The sequence below is a fragment of the Boleophthalmus pectinirostris genome, unplaced genomic scaffold (genome assembly GCF_026225935.1).
Source record: "Boleophthalmus pectinirostris isolate CB_2022bp ecotype Guang Dong unplaced genomic scaffold, ASM2622593v1 HiC_scaffold_2823, whole genome shotgun sequence".
In the NCBI taxonomy this organism is placed as follows: Eukaryota; Metazoa; Chordata; class Actinopteri; order Gobiiformes; family Gobiidae; genus Boleophthalmus; species Boleophthalmus pectinirostris.
The window spans coordinates 1,146,424-1,162,370 of NW_026571288.1; the positions used below are offsets into that span (position 1 = coordinate 1,146,424).

The following is a 15,947-nucleotide window of genomic DNA, read 5'->3' on the forward strand; positions in this document are numbered from 1 at the left end:
AAAATTTTCAGGTTGTTCATAATATTATAATATTTATAATAAGAAAGAGTTCATCAATTAAAAAAGATTTCTGTAATAGATTTGCATTTCTCTGCACAAATATTTGAACTTATTATCTTTGGGGTTTATATGACATGAGTTTTCTGATCTGGCCCCTTTGGGATCAAAGTAGGTTGGATACGGCCCCTGGACCAAAATGAGTTTGACACCCCTGCTTTAAAACATGACACAGACACATTTTACCAACATAATTTCCACATTGCATTCTTTTCATTATTATTTTACCCTGATGAATTCTATATATCCTTCATATACAGACTTAGGTGGTGCACAGTAATCTCCACTGGGTGAGAAGGCATAGTGAGGTTTCTTGATGATGTTGGTGTTGTAAAAATCAGCTAAAATGGTCAACAGCAGTCGTCTGTAACAGTCATCAGTCACCCTGCCTCCGTAGTTACACTCTCCAGTCAAATACGTTATAGCTTCAAATGGCACCTCATCGTATTCATTAACAAACAGCTAAAGAGAAAAAAGTAAAACTTTAACATCATTTTTTTTCTTTATTTCATCATCACTATACTGTAAAATATACAATAAATAATACAAATAACAATACCTGGAGCTGTCTGATGCTTATGCGCAGATCAGACTCATTAAAACCATATGGAATATTCCAACCTAGTGGACCACATTTTTTTCTCTCCTGAACAAGAGCATGGAAGAAACATAGTCCATACAAGAGTTTCTCCCAGATCTGAAAGATAAAATTTAAATGTTTATCATCGCTACAGAAATTGTGTAGTGACTAGAGCCAGACCGATATATCGGTTGGCCGATATTATCAGCTGATATGGGCACCTGGAGGCATATCGGCTATCTGTCGATATGCTTGCTGATAGGGGCCGATATTTCACGTGGGCATGTGATACATCGTTAAAAATCTTAGACTCTCTACATTCTGTTCATTTAATCCAATTTACAGACAGATAAATGTCCTAATATGTGGCTCCGCATCAGTATTTATCTACGGAGTCATTTGTCTGTGTGTGTGTCCGTACTGTCCCTGAACACACCACAGAGTCGCGTCACTCACGTGTGTTTGTTTACACCCGCAGCGGTGCACAACACTGAGATTATATTCTTTTTAAAGACAATCGGTTTGAGTCTGGATTAAAAGGACATTTATTAGTGCAGATTTGTGATGTGAGGAGGAGCCTGTGTGAGCGGTGAGTGTTGGAAATATGTCGACTCTGAAGCTAGTTTTGGTCATTTGTATGGGTTAGCTGCTGTAGCTTTCACACATAAACAGGCTGTTTTCTATTGGCATATTGTAAAGTGACTATATTGGCCGTATATTTGTTACTGGACCTGCGTTGATATGTAAATGAGCTGTGAATAGAGGTGTGAATTATGACATTTGCGCATATAATTAATTACGCGGCGCGCACGTATTTACGGCTAAAGGCTAATAGCGATTGTTTCTTTACTAGTTATGGGTCCGTCGCGAACGAAATGACTCTTAGAGCCGACTCTTTGAAGCGAACGACGGGGGCCTGATCCTTACTGGGAGTCGTGTTTTTCTCTTTCTCTCACTTTTTTTCTCTTCACGCCGCGTGCAGACTGGTGGTAGTTTGACAGCAGCAGCGGCTAAAAACGAAACTTTGAGAAATTTGCGTGTGCATAAGATAAAACAAAGGAGCATATTTGGCTGTAGTTTAGCATAAAATAAATAAGTCCCGGTTTAGTCCTTTTTCAGTCCTGGTTTAGACCTGGTTCAGTCCTGATTCAGTCCTGCTTTTAGGTCGTTTTCACACCGCTAGTTCGATTATTTGGTCCGTACCAGGCAATAAAATTGTTATTATGTAGCAAATACACTCCAGTGTGGTCCGCGTTCACACCGGCAAACGAACCAAAACTGGTTCGATTGACGTGTCTCTGTTTCCCCGGTAAAACAGCGATACTCCAGTTATCAACTCCGATGTTCCTGTTAATACCACGGGCCGTCCTCCTCTCAAATTATCACCATGAACTCATAAAACAGCAACATGTAGAACTTTGTACAAACTCACCGCATCAGCCCAGAGTTCGGGTAACAGCAGCAGCCAACAGTGCTCAAAGTAGCGCGCAGCTCCTCAGGACGGGGCTGGGGTCTGGTCCTTGGTCTGTTACAAGCTCGTTGGTCAGATGGTCCGGAGGCTTCATCCTCCATGTGCTGGTTCCAAACGGTGGCGAAAAAGACCAGTGCTTGATGGACTGAGTCCGAGCGGGTACGTTCAGTCGTCTGCGCGTTGGTTCGGTGTGGGAAAGCAAGAATGCGCTGTGGACTACAGGTCCGGGCGCGCTGCTCCGGTTCTCCGCGCTCAAGAACCACGGCTGGTTCCAAGATGGTACAGCATCCGGACAGAAGTGTGAGTCCAGTTTGGTTTGTTATATGTTGTTCTGAGCGTCCGTCCTCCGCGCATTTGGTTCTTCCCGGGGAAAGCGCTTCCTCAGGTCGAGGCTCCCCGCTCCAGCTCCTCTGAGCCCGGCCTGAACCGGAGCTGCCCCCGCTGGTTCGGGACTCTGGTTTGGATCTAGTCCGACTGTATTTCTCACACTAGGCTAAAAACAGGGACTTTTTTAAGTTGTATCAATTGAATGGGCGATTGCCTATTGCCATAAAATTATTTGGTTAATTAAAGCCTAAAATAACAAATGTTGGTTGCTGCGTGATCACGGGGGAACACCGGGACTTCTCTGTGCGTGTAGGTCCCGAACAGGGGTACGCACCCCCAATTTTGACTCACTCTGGAGCCACACGTTCGCACACTGATACTTGCTCTGATCTTCGGGTGTTTTCACACCGACAGTATTTGGTGCGCACCAAATGGTCCATTCGAACCAAAAGTGGTTAGTTCGGTTAGTTTGCGTTGGTGTGAAAGCGTCAATTGGACTCGGACCCGAACCAAATCAAGCGGACCGAGACCGCAAAAAAGAGGTGGTCTCGGTTCGCTTGAATCCGCACCAAATGACCAACTATGGTGCGGTTCCTCTGGTGTGAACGCGAACCCGGGTCCAAACCATAGACAGTATGGACAAACGGACTATTCGAAATGCATCATGGGAGGGACACGCGTCTCCTCTGCCTGAAGTGACGCTGTACGACTCCAGCGCAGTAACAGATTGTTGTCCAGATGCAGACGCGATTCATTTTCGAATTATTTTACCAACAATGGCCAATACAGAGAATGTAACACACGAAGATCAGAGCAAGAACGTGCGAACGTGTGGCTCCAGAGTGAGTCAAAATTGGGGGTGCGTACCCCTGTTCGGGACCTACACGCACAGAGAAGTCCCGGTGTTCCCCCGTGATCACGCAGCAACCAACATTTGTTATTTTAGGCTTTAATTAACCAAATAATTTTATGGCAATAGGCAATCGCCCATTCAATTGATACAACTTAAAAAAGTCCCTGTTTTTAGCCTAGTGTGAGAAATACAGTCGGACTAGATCCAAACCAGAGTCCCGAACCAGCGGGGGCAGCTCCGGTTCAGGCCGGGCTCAGAGGAGCTGGAGCGGGGAGCCTCGACCTGAGGAAGCGCTTTCCCCGGGAAGAACCAAATGCGCGGAGGACGGACGCTCAGAACAACATATAACAAACCAAACTGGACTCACACTTCTGTCCGGATGCTGTACCATCTTGGAACCAGCCGTGGTTCTTGAGCGCGGAGAACCGGAGCAGCGCGCCCGGACCTGTAGTCCACAGCGCATTCTTGCTTTCCCACACCGAACCAACGCGCAGACGACTGAACGTACCCGCTCGGACTCAGTCCATCAAGCACTGGTCTTTTTCGCCACCGTTTGGAACCAGCACATGGAGGATGAAGCCTCCGGACCATCTGACCAACGAGCTTGTAACAGACCAAGGACCAGACCCCAGCCCCGTCCTGAGGAGCTGCGCGCTACTTTGAGCACTGTTGGCTGCTGCTGTTACCCGAACTCTGGGCTGATGCGGTGAGTTTGTACAAAGTTCTACATGTTGCTGTTTTATGAGTTCATGGTGATAATTTGAGATGAGGACGGCCCGTGGTATTAACAGGAACATCGGTGTTGATAACTGGAGTATCGCTGTTTTACCGGGGAAACAGAGACACGTGAATCGAACCAGTTTTGGTTCGTTTGCCGGTGTGAAAGCGGACCACACTGGAGTGTATTTGCTACATAATAACAATTTTATTGCCTGGTACGGACCAAATAATCGAACTAGCGGTGTGAAAACGACCTAGACGTGCTTTAGTCCTGCTTGCAACAAAACAATCTGAAGAGCCGCTTGGGAGCCAAAAGAACCAGCAGCTTTTAGTGAGCTAAGCCAAAAGAGCCGGTTCTCTAAAAAGAACTGGAATACCCATCACGAGTGTCTAGAATGTGATGCAAAAATGCCATTAAACCAACCTACTGTCTGTAAATATGATGTTAAGAGGCAAAATAACAATAAATGTTGCCTAAATAAACCCAATTTAAAATCCACCAGAGCCAAACCTAAGTTTTTTAAACAATTCAACATTTACAGTGAATTTTTACATCACTAAATATATCGGTGATTATATCGGCTATCGGCAGCTCCAACTACCATTATATCGGTTTCATATCGGCCACAGCAAAATCCATATCGGTCGGGCTCTAGTAGTAACCTTTTGTAAATGGGAATCTGTAATCTTCTTACCGTCTCTTTATTGGGACAACTGCTGAAGTTTGGATCAGATATCGGATCAGACAGATAAGACTGGAGAAGATTTATTCGAAGACCAGTAGGAGGCTCATTTGTCATTTTAACACCATTTTGTAGAATTGGTACTAAAGAGAGACAAACCACAATGCTTTATATGAGGATTATCAAATTACATTTTACCAAATAAAATAGGTTAGTATTGCACCTTTGCAGATGGGTAGCTTGTAAACCAAAGTCTAAAGTCAGGATGGCATGTTTCTGGGCTTAGGTCTTCACAGATTTTCTCTAGAGTGGACATCCAGGAAACGGCCAAATGACAGTTTTGCAGACACACCCACGACCCGTCCTGCATAGCTGTCACAATCATTTTTGCAGCAATGGGACCTTGGCCTTGTCCCAAAGATATAGACTGGAACTTTGTAGCCGCCATGTTCTTGTCAGTGGCAAATTTGAGCAAACCTTTGGAAAGAATATTTTTTTAGATGACAACTAACAACAGATGTCATATAAAGTAGTACTTAATGAAAAGAAAATATGCAGCATAAGTTGAAACATGTATACAAAGAAAAATACTTACTGGCCATAGGATCCGCTCCAGGACACAGAACAAATACAAGTGGAATGGTGGCGTTAGAGTCTTGATAACTTTTACTTAGGTCAAAAGGAGGTGGTTGGACAAACTTCTTCCCCAGTTTGTCAGTCAGATATTTGGTAATAGCTGGTACCATCTTATCAGGTTGTAGACAGCGAATTATGATTATCTTCTGAAGTTCATTGCGTTTTTCACACCAGGGTGCAGGTAGAGGAGTGTTTGCTGGATCTTTGCTATCATATATCACCTTGAATTCCCCAGGGTTTTTGATGAAATCATTTCTGTATGCATAAGATTGTAAGTTACAACAGAGGAGGAATGAAAAAAATAAGTTTGTCTTTCTCAAATAATGAGCGGCATACATTGGAGTAGAAATTGTAGGTGAAGTGATCAGTGAGGTCTTTGACTTAATTGCTGATAAAAATAAGATAATTAAATAGATAATATGAGTCATTTATGCATAAATCATGTAAAAAAAAATGTAAAGGGTTAATCTATCTTCACGTTTTTGTCAGTACTTGCATGAGCTATATGCGGCAAATACTTACCTGTCTTGGATAGAATTAATGTATAGGTTGACAAACCAGCTGAGAGAATACTGGTACATGGGGTCTATATTGCTCAGGTCAGCAATACTGAAGAACAGTGTAGATGAATGCTTTGCTATTGGTCTATAGCCTTCTCTAGATTCTGCTATTTTGACCTCTGTTTTCTCTGCAATCTGAAACACAATTTCAGAATGTTAGTTTTCATGTTTTATGTTATTGTTTGTAACCTTTTTGTTTACAGACCTGCTGTTTCTTTGTTATCTCGTTTGACACAATCTTAGCAGAATCTAAAATCTGAATTGCAGACTCATCTTCCAGAATATTCCCCTTTGAGGATTGTAATGTTTCCAGTATTTTGTCTTCAATTTCCTTCAGCTGTCTTTTATTGGCTGCTGACTGTAAGATTAAGGCATTTCTTTCCTCCTCCAGCTCTGGTCTGTGGAGCAAATGGAGCACAAGCAATTCTCTGCAAACTCTGACAGACATTATATAAATTTGCTATATAGCATTATGAGTTTGAACACTACCTTTCCTTGGCAACTACAATCCCCAAAAGCTGGTCCTCTAAGCCTTCAGGGGTTATCATGAAATTAAGCAGAGACACTTTGGTGGATAGTTCGGGCAGATAGTGTGGGTTTCTTAGTTTAGTAGTGATGTAGAAACGGAAATCTGAAGAGTACTCAATCACACTCTCTCCAAGTCTGATACAGTCAACACCTCCTGGAACAGTACAAGACTACAAATTAATATAACATATGTAAATAAGATCAGTCTACTTAGCTATATTTGCATCACCTTGTTTGAATGTCTGCTTGAGGAGCAGTGGTTCCAACGAAGGGTCAAGGTCTTCTCCCACATTTTCAAGCAGGAGTGGTGTGCCGAACTGGATGCAATTTTCCAATGTTCTCATGTAATCTGCATCTGTCAGCTTTATGACACTCAGGTTGTTGTCCTTTTCTGAATTCTTCACCCACTTGTTGGCTTGGCCTTGAGGATCAATCATTAAAGGCCTACAATAACATACACATATTAGATGTTATTTACAAATATTTATACTTATTGTATTGCAAACACTTACCATCATTGGGAAGGCCTGCGATATTCCAAGCCCTGATCTTAATTGGATCTCCCAGAGTTTTACTGAGGGAAAACTCATTAGATGAGGGAATATTTCTTGACTGCAAAAAAATATTTAAACATAAATAGAACTTACTAATGAGGCTTTTTTGTTAATTATTTTTAGTAATTACATACTTTGCAGAGGTTAGTCCACTCTTTTGTACAGTGCTGTCTGAAGTCTGCTGTAAAGGCTCCCAGATAAGCAATGACACCGGCCGAAATGAGGACATCCCCAGTCAGGTTGTCATAGGTGCTCTGCAGGTCATCCGCCTAAAACATACATAAATGTAAACTTGAGTACAAGTTTAAAGTAGATAAAACCATTAACATAAGCATAAACAAATGTTGCCCTTTCTTTACCTTGTCTTCTCTCCTCCAAGACCACCAATAAGCTTTTCAGCTCTCTCCAGTTTCCTTGCACACAAATCTACCTGGAATTCTAATTGTGCCTTTTCTTCTGTCTTTTCTTCAAATATTTTTTGAAGAGCAGCCAAACGATCCTCAACCTCTTTGAGCTCAGCTCTCTTTCGGTCCAAGTGGGCCATAGTGGTTGCAAGAGACTGCTGGGCTTTTGCCAGTTTGGCTTTCTTTTTGGCTACAGCCTATAGGCACACACAATTTCTATTTTAGACTAAAACCAATGACTTAAGATAGGACATGAACAGCTCAGCCACACCAGACCTTAGTCACACTGTCATTCACGTCCATTGCTTTTATCCATTTACAAAGGCCCTCTGCTGCTGAAGATGCCTTCGCCACTATACTACTGGGGTCGAAGTCGGGATTACTCATGTACTCACTGTGAATCTTTTGCATCACAGATACCTACAGAGGCAGAGGAAATATAGTTCATATTTATTTATCAAGCATCAAAACATAAAGATTGAATAGTACACACGTTGAGAACATACAGGAATATTGTCCTTGTCGTACTCTCTTAGATCTCGTAAAAAATTAATATTACCCAGTAGCTTCTTGCTTGGTCCCCAGTAGTCAAAAACCTATAAAATATTACACACACTTATGAGCATATTGTTGACAATAACTAAAATATGATAAAAATGTATAGAACATACCTTTTTACCAGTTCCAGCGGGGTCAGCGACTTTATCTGGTTTTATATCCTTCATTAGACACATAGCAGCCATCACAAGCTTCACTCCTGGTGGTGGGTTTTTCATTGACTTCACAATAGTGACATCAGAAGGCTGAAACATGGAAGCAGTTTAATTTACTGGAAGGTCAAAGCACGAAAGTTTGTATGGCTACATGGGACACGTAATATAGATTAAAAGAGGAAATACCAACCTTCAAAGTATCTAAGGCTGAAGGAGCAGCCTCTAGAGCAGAGATGGCTTCAGCCAAATTACTCTCACATTCATTCTATAAAGCTTGGGCTTCATTCACTTTTACAGTCGCTGCTTCTTCATCAACACGAACAGTTTTACTCTTAGCTTCCACTTCTACTGATTCAACTTCAATAACCTGAAATACAAAGGCATAGATTCAGTTGTCAGTTGGATTCCTATGCTTTATTGAAGATTTACAGCATGTGAGATCAAAAACAATTATGCCCACCTTCATCATTTTTGTATTGTCAGTTTTGGCTTGTTCCAGTTTGGCCTGTAGGTCCATCAGTTCCTGTTTCATTTCTCCCACCTAAGGTATATAGAATAGAATGTGTTGAGAGGGTTGTAGGGGCCTGAAATGACATGGTGGCTTTATTAAGTGTCCTCGCTCTTTACAGCTGAGACAGCTGTTTCTGAGGTCTCCCCACATTTATGCTGCCCATTAAGACAATACTGTTCAGTTCAGTTTGTTTTTTTACTCTACAGGGAATCTGATTGTGCCATGCAGTGATACCAAAAGTTGGCACACTATTCACTAGTGCAGAGGTGTCCAAACTTTTTTTCATCGAAGGCCAAATCACATCTCAAATGAGGCTTAGAACATTCATTTTAGGTCTGTATCACAATGCAGTGTGATGTTATTGGGGTTATAGTGGCTGAATTACTTGCTGTAAAAATGAATGCCTAGGGCCAATTTAACAGAAGGTCTGAGGTCCAATAAAAATGGTTTGGACACCCCTGAACGAGTAATTAATGTAAGGGTTTTGTTTACTGACTTTCACATTACCAAGCCTCCTCAAATGGTACAGTCAGACGGTGAGAAGATTCTTTTGTACACACCTTCTATACTGTGTTCATTTGGAAAATGACTACCCACAATTGTGCCAAAGTACTTAAAAATGCTCAACACACAGAGCAGAACATTTGTATTGAAACTGGAGCAGTTTCTTGGCCACATTCATTTAATTCCAACTTGTATAAATAAAACAGAGAAGATACAATACTGCAATATTGTAGAATATACAGTACCTGAGATTCTGCAAAAGCTAGTTTATCCAAACCGTTAGTTCAATGTTGCTTTGCCTTCATAACAATGTCTCTTTTTTCAGTAAGTAGCAGCCGAAAAGCTGCCATGAGCTCCAAATAGGATGTAGGAGTCACACAGTTATAACGGCCAAGTTCTGACAGAAATCTGCAACAAGTAGTAGTTTGTTTAGTAAATAAGACTAAATGAATGCATGTAAAATCCCCAGGCCATACCTATCAGAGAGCTGCTTTAGAGAGAGAAGTGTGGAATGTTTTACACATATTGGTATAACCTCATGTCGCTCTATTTCAGTCATTTCTAGTGTCTTCAGGAATGAAATAGCTACTCTCCCAAGAGCCTCTTCTGGCCATGGCTAATATACAAGAAAATGACAATGACATTTCAACTTGACTATATGATGCATGACAATTTTACACATATTTCCTGAGATAAAAATCTTTTACCTGAAACCAGTCAATAGTGCAGCAGTTAATGAGAGATGGAAACTGTCGCACTCTGTTTCTAAATGCATTTCCAGTTGGACTGAAGGCCACCACAATGTGCAGGTTTTCTCTGCAGCGTGCAATAAAAAAGGCAAACAGAGTCAAAGGACTCAGCTCCACATTCTTGTTACCAGCCTGAGCAATAGGGCGTATGGCCTATGGAAAAAAATAACAAAATAAGAAAAAATACTGAAAATCATCTAAGTAGTTAATTGTAGTATAGTTTACCTCCATGATCTCTTGCTTTTCATCTATAGCAAAGAGATTAGGAATCTCTCCGGTGTTCAGGACACTGTCCACATCCTCAAGAAATGCTTCATCTTTGATTTGAGTATCCACTCAACACAGTCTTCTGACCTTTCACCCCAGCATTTTTCATCAGCATCTATAACAAATTCAAAGACAGTGTAACTACAAAGGTTACACACATCTGTAGACCTTATCAAAGATGTTTATACAACGCTCACCTTGAGATCACCCCTCCACTCGGTCAAGCCGTAGCTCTTGGAGATTTCAGGCTGAAACATGGTCATGTGGGCCATAAAAGTGGCCAGACGGGTTATGGACTGTCGACCACTGCCTCCCAAACCCACCAGCAGAGCATTCCCACCAGGTTGCTTTAACACACGACTAATACGAGACAGGTGCTCTAAAACATAACTATGTGACAAAACAACATATTCAGCTGTAAAGCTTTTGATATGCATTCCAAAAATAACACTAGAGTATATAAAAATATTACCGAAATATAACAAGGTTCATGCGGCTCTTGTTCATCTGGTTGTATTCTACCAGACAGGACTCCACCACTTTAGCAAATTTGTCCACTGATGGCACTTCAGCATACAGACGGTCCTCATCTTCCAAGTCAGGGGTCATGTAGTCACCAAATAAATGATTATGCATGTCCTCTTCCACAAGCTTAAAAATGCATTAATTAATTCACCTAAAAAAACAATACACTAAGGTGGAACACACCTTTTATCTTACTTGATTGCCCGTTTTTAGATGTTCAAAGACTTGATCAAATGATTCTTTGAAGTTATCGTGAAGAATGTTGCTCATTAGCCGGTAAAGCCAGGTGCGGTCACTGTCATCCACCAAGCGGTCGTAGTAGACTCGGAAAACCTCGTGAACAAACAAGTGGATCATAGCTTGCTTGCTTTCAAGCGACTGTTTCTTCAGGAGTAGACACCCTTGGATCACTCGAGAGAAGTCACGCAGGTTAAAAGTGTAATGTGATTTGGCTGGAGTAGGAAGCCCACTCCATGGCCTTCTTGTAAACCTGTGTAGCCCAAACCACATAATTAAAAAAAATGAATGTAGCAAAACTATGTAACATTATTGATTTTACTAAATTTACCTCCATGGTGGCTGTGACAATTTGATTGCCAATGGTGAAATATTCAGGGGGAAACTCATTGTTTTTTAGATAAAAGGACATTATGTTGGAGAATATGCGAACCATTGTATCATCACTGAAGACATTAATACTGCAGATGTTAAAGTGTCTCAGGAAGCGAGATGTAACAGCATTTCTTCCTCCACCAGGGGGACCCATTGCAGAGATAAATTGAATGTCTACTAGGCAGATTCTGGATGTGTCCTTGAGATCATACCTGCAAAAAAATATAGATATAAATAAAAATAATCACTTCAGAATTTAAAGCAAATATTGTACCAGTTTCCATGGTCCATGAACTGTCTGAGAAGTTCCACTGGTGGTTGTGCTCCAAACTGTTCCAGGGCTGGCATATTCACATCATCAACAAATATTATGCACTTCTTTCCCATTGGGGGCCCATAGACTCCTTTTCTTCGCTTATCTAATCTGGACATGATGATATTCTACACAAAACAAGTACACATTTTACATTTTGAAATCTAAATAAAAAATTGAATATAATCCCGATAGTTTACTTGTGTCTGATTGGCACTTGTACGTGCTGAAAAGTTGATGAAAAAGGGTAGATAGAGATCTTTGTCTAAATTGTTCAATAGTTTGTCCTTGATATACACAGACTTCCCAGTGCCAGTGAGGCCAACAAACAAACTAGGCCTGAACAGAGAATACACACAGTAAATAAAAGCATGTTATTTCTACTTAAACCTTCAAAATATAATGCTGTATGTCAATTTGAGAACGGTACGCAGTGCTTGTAAAAATGCTTACACTGCATATGTGATACATAGATCCATAAGGTATGTATAACGGACCATATCAATTGTGGGAACAATTATCTCTTGCACTTTGGCATTTTTGCCCCTTAAGTTGACATTCTTGATGCCGTCATTCCAATGAATCCAGCGACCTTTACCTTTAAACTGTGCAAAAAAAATATTCATTAGCATTATTCATTGCAGTAATTGAGGTAATTGTGTAATTGTAAGTAATAACACAGTAGTACCATAAAAGTAGTCGTAAACTAGACCTTTTTCATCTAGTGGACATTCCCATTTCCCAATGGCCTCAGGAATAGGGTTTTTGTCTGTCTTTCCTGTTAAAGTGGTTCTAAAGAACTCATTAAACTTCCCCCTGCTCTGTGCACAACTGCCCCCTACTGACCACACTAGAGAGAAGGCAAAGGCAGCCTGTAGAAGAGAAAAGAGAATAGAGAATTTAAAAACAACTGGGATCAAAGTGATAAAAGGTTGCTCTCTCAATTTACCTTAATCCAAACATGAAGGATTTTGTCTTCAGGGTGTGTCTTGACAGGTTCAGATAGCAGCATTTCAAACAGACGACACAGTGAGGTTACTGTCACTAGTCGGGACAACTTCCTGTAGAAAAAAAATGCATATTTACAATACTGATGTTCTTAATTATATGTGTAAATATAATTTTATTCATTTTCATCTGAGGCTTAGGCTACCTTGCAGTATTTGCGCGGCATTCTCAGGGCAGGGGGTAAAAGCCAGTGAAATAGTTCTAACAAAAGGGTCCTGCTCACTGGACTTTGTAAATCCTCTGGAAGAGTATTGATCCAAGAAAGAACTAAAGGCTCCCAGCCTAACTGAGATGGCGCCATATAGATCATACCACATCTACTGACTGTAGCAGGCTGCAGAACAAAAACAGTAACTACTTTTACATGCTTATACACTAAGATAACATTTGCATGCTTATGTACGAGTATCTGGTAACTTACAGAAGCTTGTGAAAGATCCATAGCCTCAAAGATAAGGCTCATCTGATTGGACATCTGAATAATCTCACCACTCATTAGACACAGCTGTCAGGGTCAAATAAAAATTTAAAGTGTACATGACATACAAATTAATTAATTCATTACCTTTTTGTTATCATCAAGTACTGTGTTCATGCTCTCAATCCACAGAGTATCTATGGGTCCATCAAACACTACCCATTTAGGTTCTGGTGTCTCAGCTGATGCAAATTCCCTAAACGTGTTAGCCACGATACCATCTGTCCACTTAAAAAAATTATAATTGTACTGCATAAGGACATTTTTCACAGTCAGTAGCAGTTACATATAGACACTGATGTACCTCATGGGAAACCAAATCAAACTGCCCGAAGAGCTGCCCCATAGTGATGGACTTAGGGTTCAGTGTCCTGTAAATGACCTTCTCCTCCCCTTGACCCTGTTCATTCATGAGAGTCAGTGTGTCTGCTAGAACATGTAGAACTTTGGTCTTTCCCGCAAAAGATTCTCCAACCAACATGAAACTGGCAGAGATAGATACATACAAGTAAGGATAATGATGTGGTAAAGTATATCATTTTAATATTTAACAGAAAATAAACATACCCATGTCTCACAATCATCATCTCATATGTCTGAATCATCTTCTCTAAAAATACTTGAGTAGGTTGGACATTGTGGCTTTTGCAGCACTCTTCAGCAGCTTTATAAAACAACTCAAATCAAATAAGTTTATTATTGTATATATAAAGTATAAAGTAAAGAAGCTTAGTAAATAAACTAGATTCATACCTGATAGTCAGCTTTAGGAAGGGAGATTCCAGGAAACAAATCACTGGTAATCCCATTGAATAGAGGAATATCATGAGACAGAAATTTAGGCTCATTAACATCTTTTATAGATCTCAAGAGCTATAGGAATAAAATAAAATAATATATATTACAAAATGCTCAAAAACACATTGTCAGTGAAAGTTTATAGTTCATACCAGTATATCCTCATTCTCTTCTGGATACTTCAGTTTGAGATTTCCAGCTGCCACAAGTACAGCTTTTACGGCCCTCATGCCATAGTCATAGTGAAACTGGGAGGAAAGCTGCTCTGAGCACAGTCTGTAGGTCATTACTATCTTCACTGACAATGGTTTGGCATTCAGAAAGCCGTACGAATACAGCGAGATCTCAGCAATCAAAGCATAGTTTGGGACCATCATGNCACTTACCATCATTGGGAAGGCCTGCGATATTCCAAGCCCTGATCTTAATTGGATCTCCCAGAGTTTTACTGAGGGAAAACTCATTAGATGAGGGAATATTTCTTGACTGCAAAAAATATTTAAACATAAATAGAACTTACTAATGAGGCTTTTTTGTTAATTATTTTTAGTAATTACATACTTTGCAGAGGTTAGTCCACTCTTTTGTACAGTGCTGTCTGAAGTCTGCTGTAAAGGCTCCCAGATAAGCAATGACACCGGCCGAAATGAGGACATCCCCAGTCAGGTTGTCATAGGTGCTCTGCAGGTCATCCGCCTAAAACATACATAAATGTAAACTTGAGTAACAAGTTTAAAGTAGATAAAACCATTAACATAAGCATAAACAAATGTTGCCTTTCTTTACCTTGTCTTCTCTCCTCCAAGACCACCAATAAGCTTTTCAGCTCTCTCCAGTTTCCTTGCACACAAATCTACCTGGAATTCTAATAATTGTGCCTTTTCTTCTGTCTTTTCTTCAAATGTTTTTTGAAGAGCAGCCAAACGATCCTCAACCTCTTTGAGCTCAGCTCTCTTTCGGTCCAAGTGGGCCATAGTGGTTGCAAGAGACTGCTTGGGCTTTTGCCAGTTTGGCTTTCTTTTTGGGCTACAACCTATAGGCACACACAATTTCTATTTTAGACTAAAACCAATGACTTAAGATAGGACATGAACAGCTCAGCCACACCAGACCTTAGTCACACTGTCATTCACTCGTCCATTGCTTTTATCCATTTACAAAGGCCCTCTGCTGCTGAAGATGCCTTCGCCACTATACTGGGGTCGAAGTCGGGATTACTCATGTACTCACTGTGAATCTTTTGCATCACAGATACCTACAGAGGCAGAGGAAATATAGTTCATATTTATTTATCAAGCATCAAAACATAAAGATTGAATAGTACACACGTTGAGAACATACAGGAATATTGTCCTTGTCGTACTCTCTTAGATCTCGTAAAAAATTCATATTACCCAGTAGCTTCTTGCTTGGTCCCCAGTAGTCAAAAACCTATAAAATATTACACACACTTATGAGCATATTGTTGACAATAACTAAAATATGATAAAAATGTAAAGAACATACCTTTTTACCAGTTCCAGCGGGGTCAGCGACTTTATCTGGTTTTATATCCTTCATTAGACACATAGCAGCCATCACAAGCTTCACTCCTGGTGGTGGGTTTTTCATTGACTTCACAATAGTGACATCAGAAGGCTGAAACATGGAAGCAGTTTAATTTACTGGAAGGTCAAAGCACGAAAGTTTGTATGGCTACATGGGACACGTAATATAGATTAAAAGAGGAAATACCAACCTTCAAAGTATCTAAGGCTGCAAGGAGCAGCCTCTAGAGGCAGAGATGGCTTCAGCCAAATCACTCTCACATTCATTCTATAAAGCTTGGGCTTCATTCACTTTTACAGTCGCTGCTTCTTCATCAACACGAACAGTTTTACTCTTAGCTTCCACTTCTTCTGATTCAACTTCAATAACCTGAAATACAAAAAGGCATAGATTCAGTTGTCAGTTGGATTCCTATGCTTTATTGAAGATTTACAGCATGTGAGATCAAAAACAATTATGCCCACCTTCATCATTTTTGTATTGTCAGTTTTGGCTTGTTCCAGTTTGGCCTGTAGGTCTATCAGTTCCTGTTTCATTTCTCCCACCTA

General features: G+C 40.6%; 1 pseudogene; it reads right to left on the minus strand.

Moving 5' to 3' along the window:
• Window positions 1-120: 120 nt before the first annotated feature.
• LOC129410866 (dynein axonemal heavy chain 12-like) overlaps window positions 121-15,947 on the minus strand; it is a 28,246-nt pseudogene continuing 12,419 nt past the window's right edge.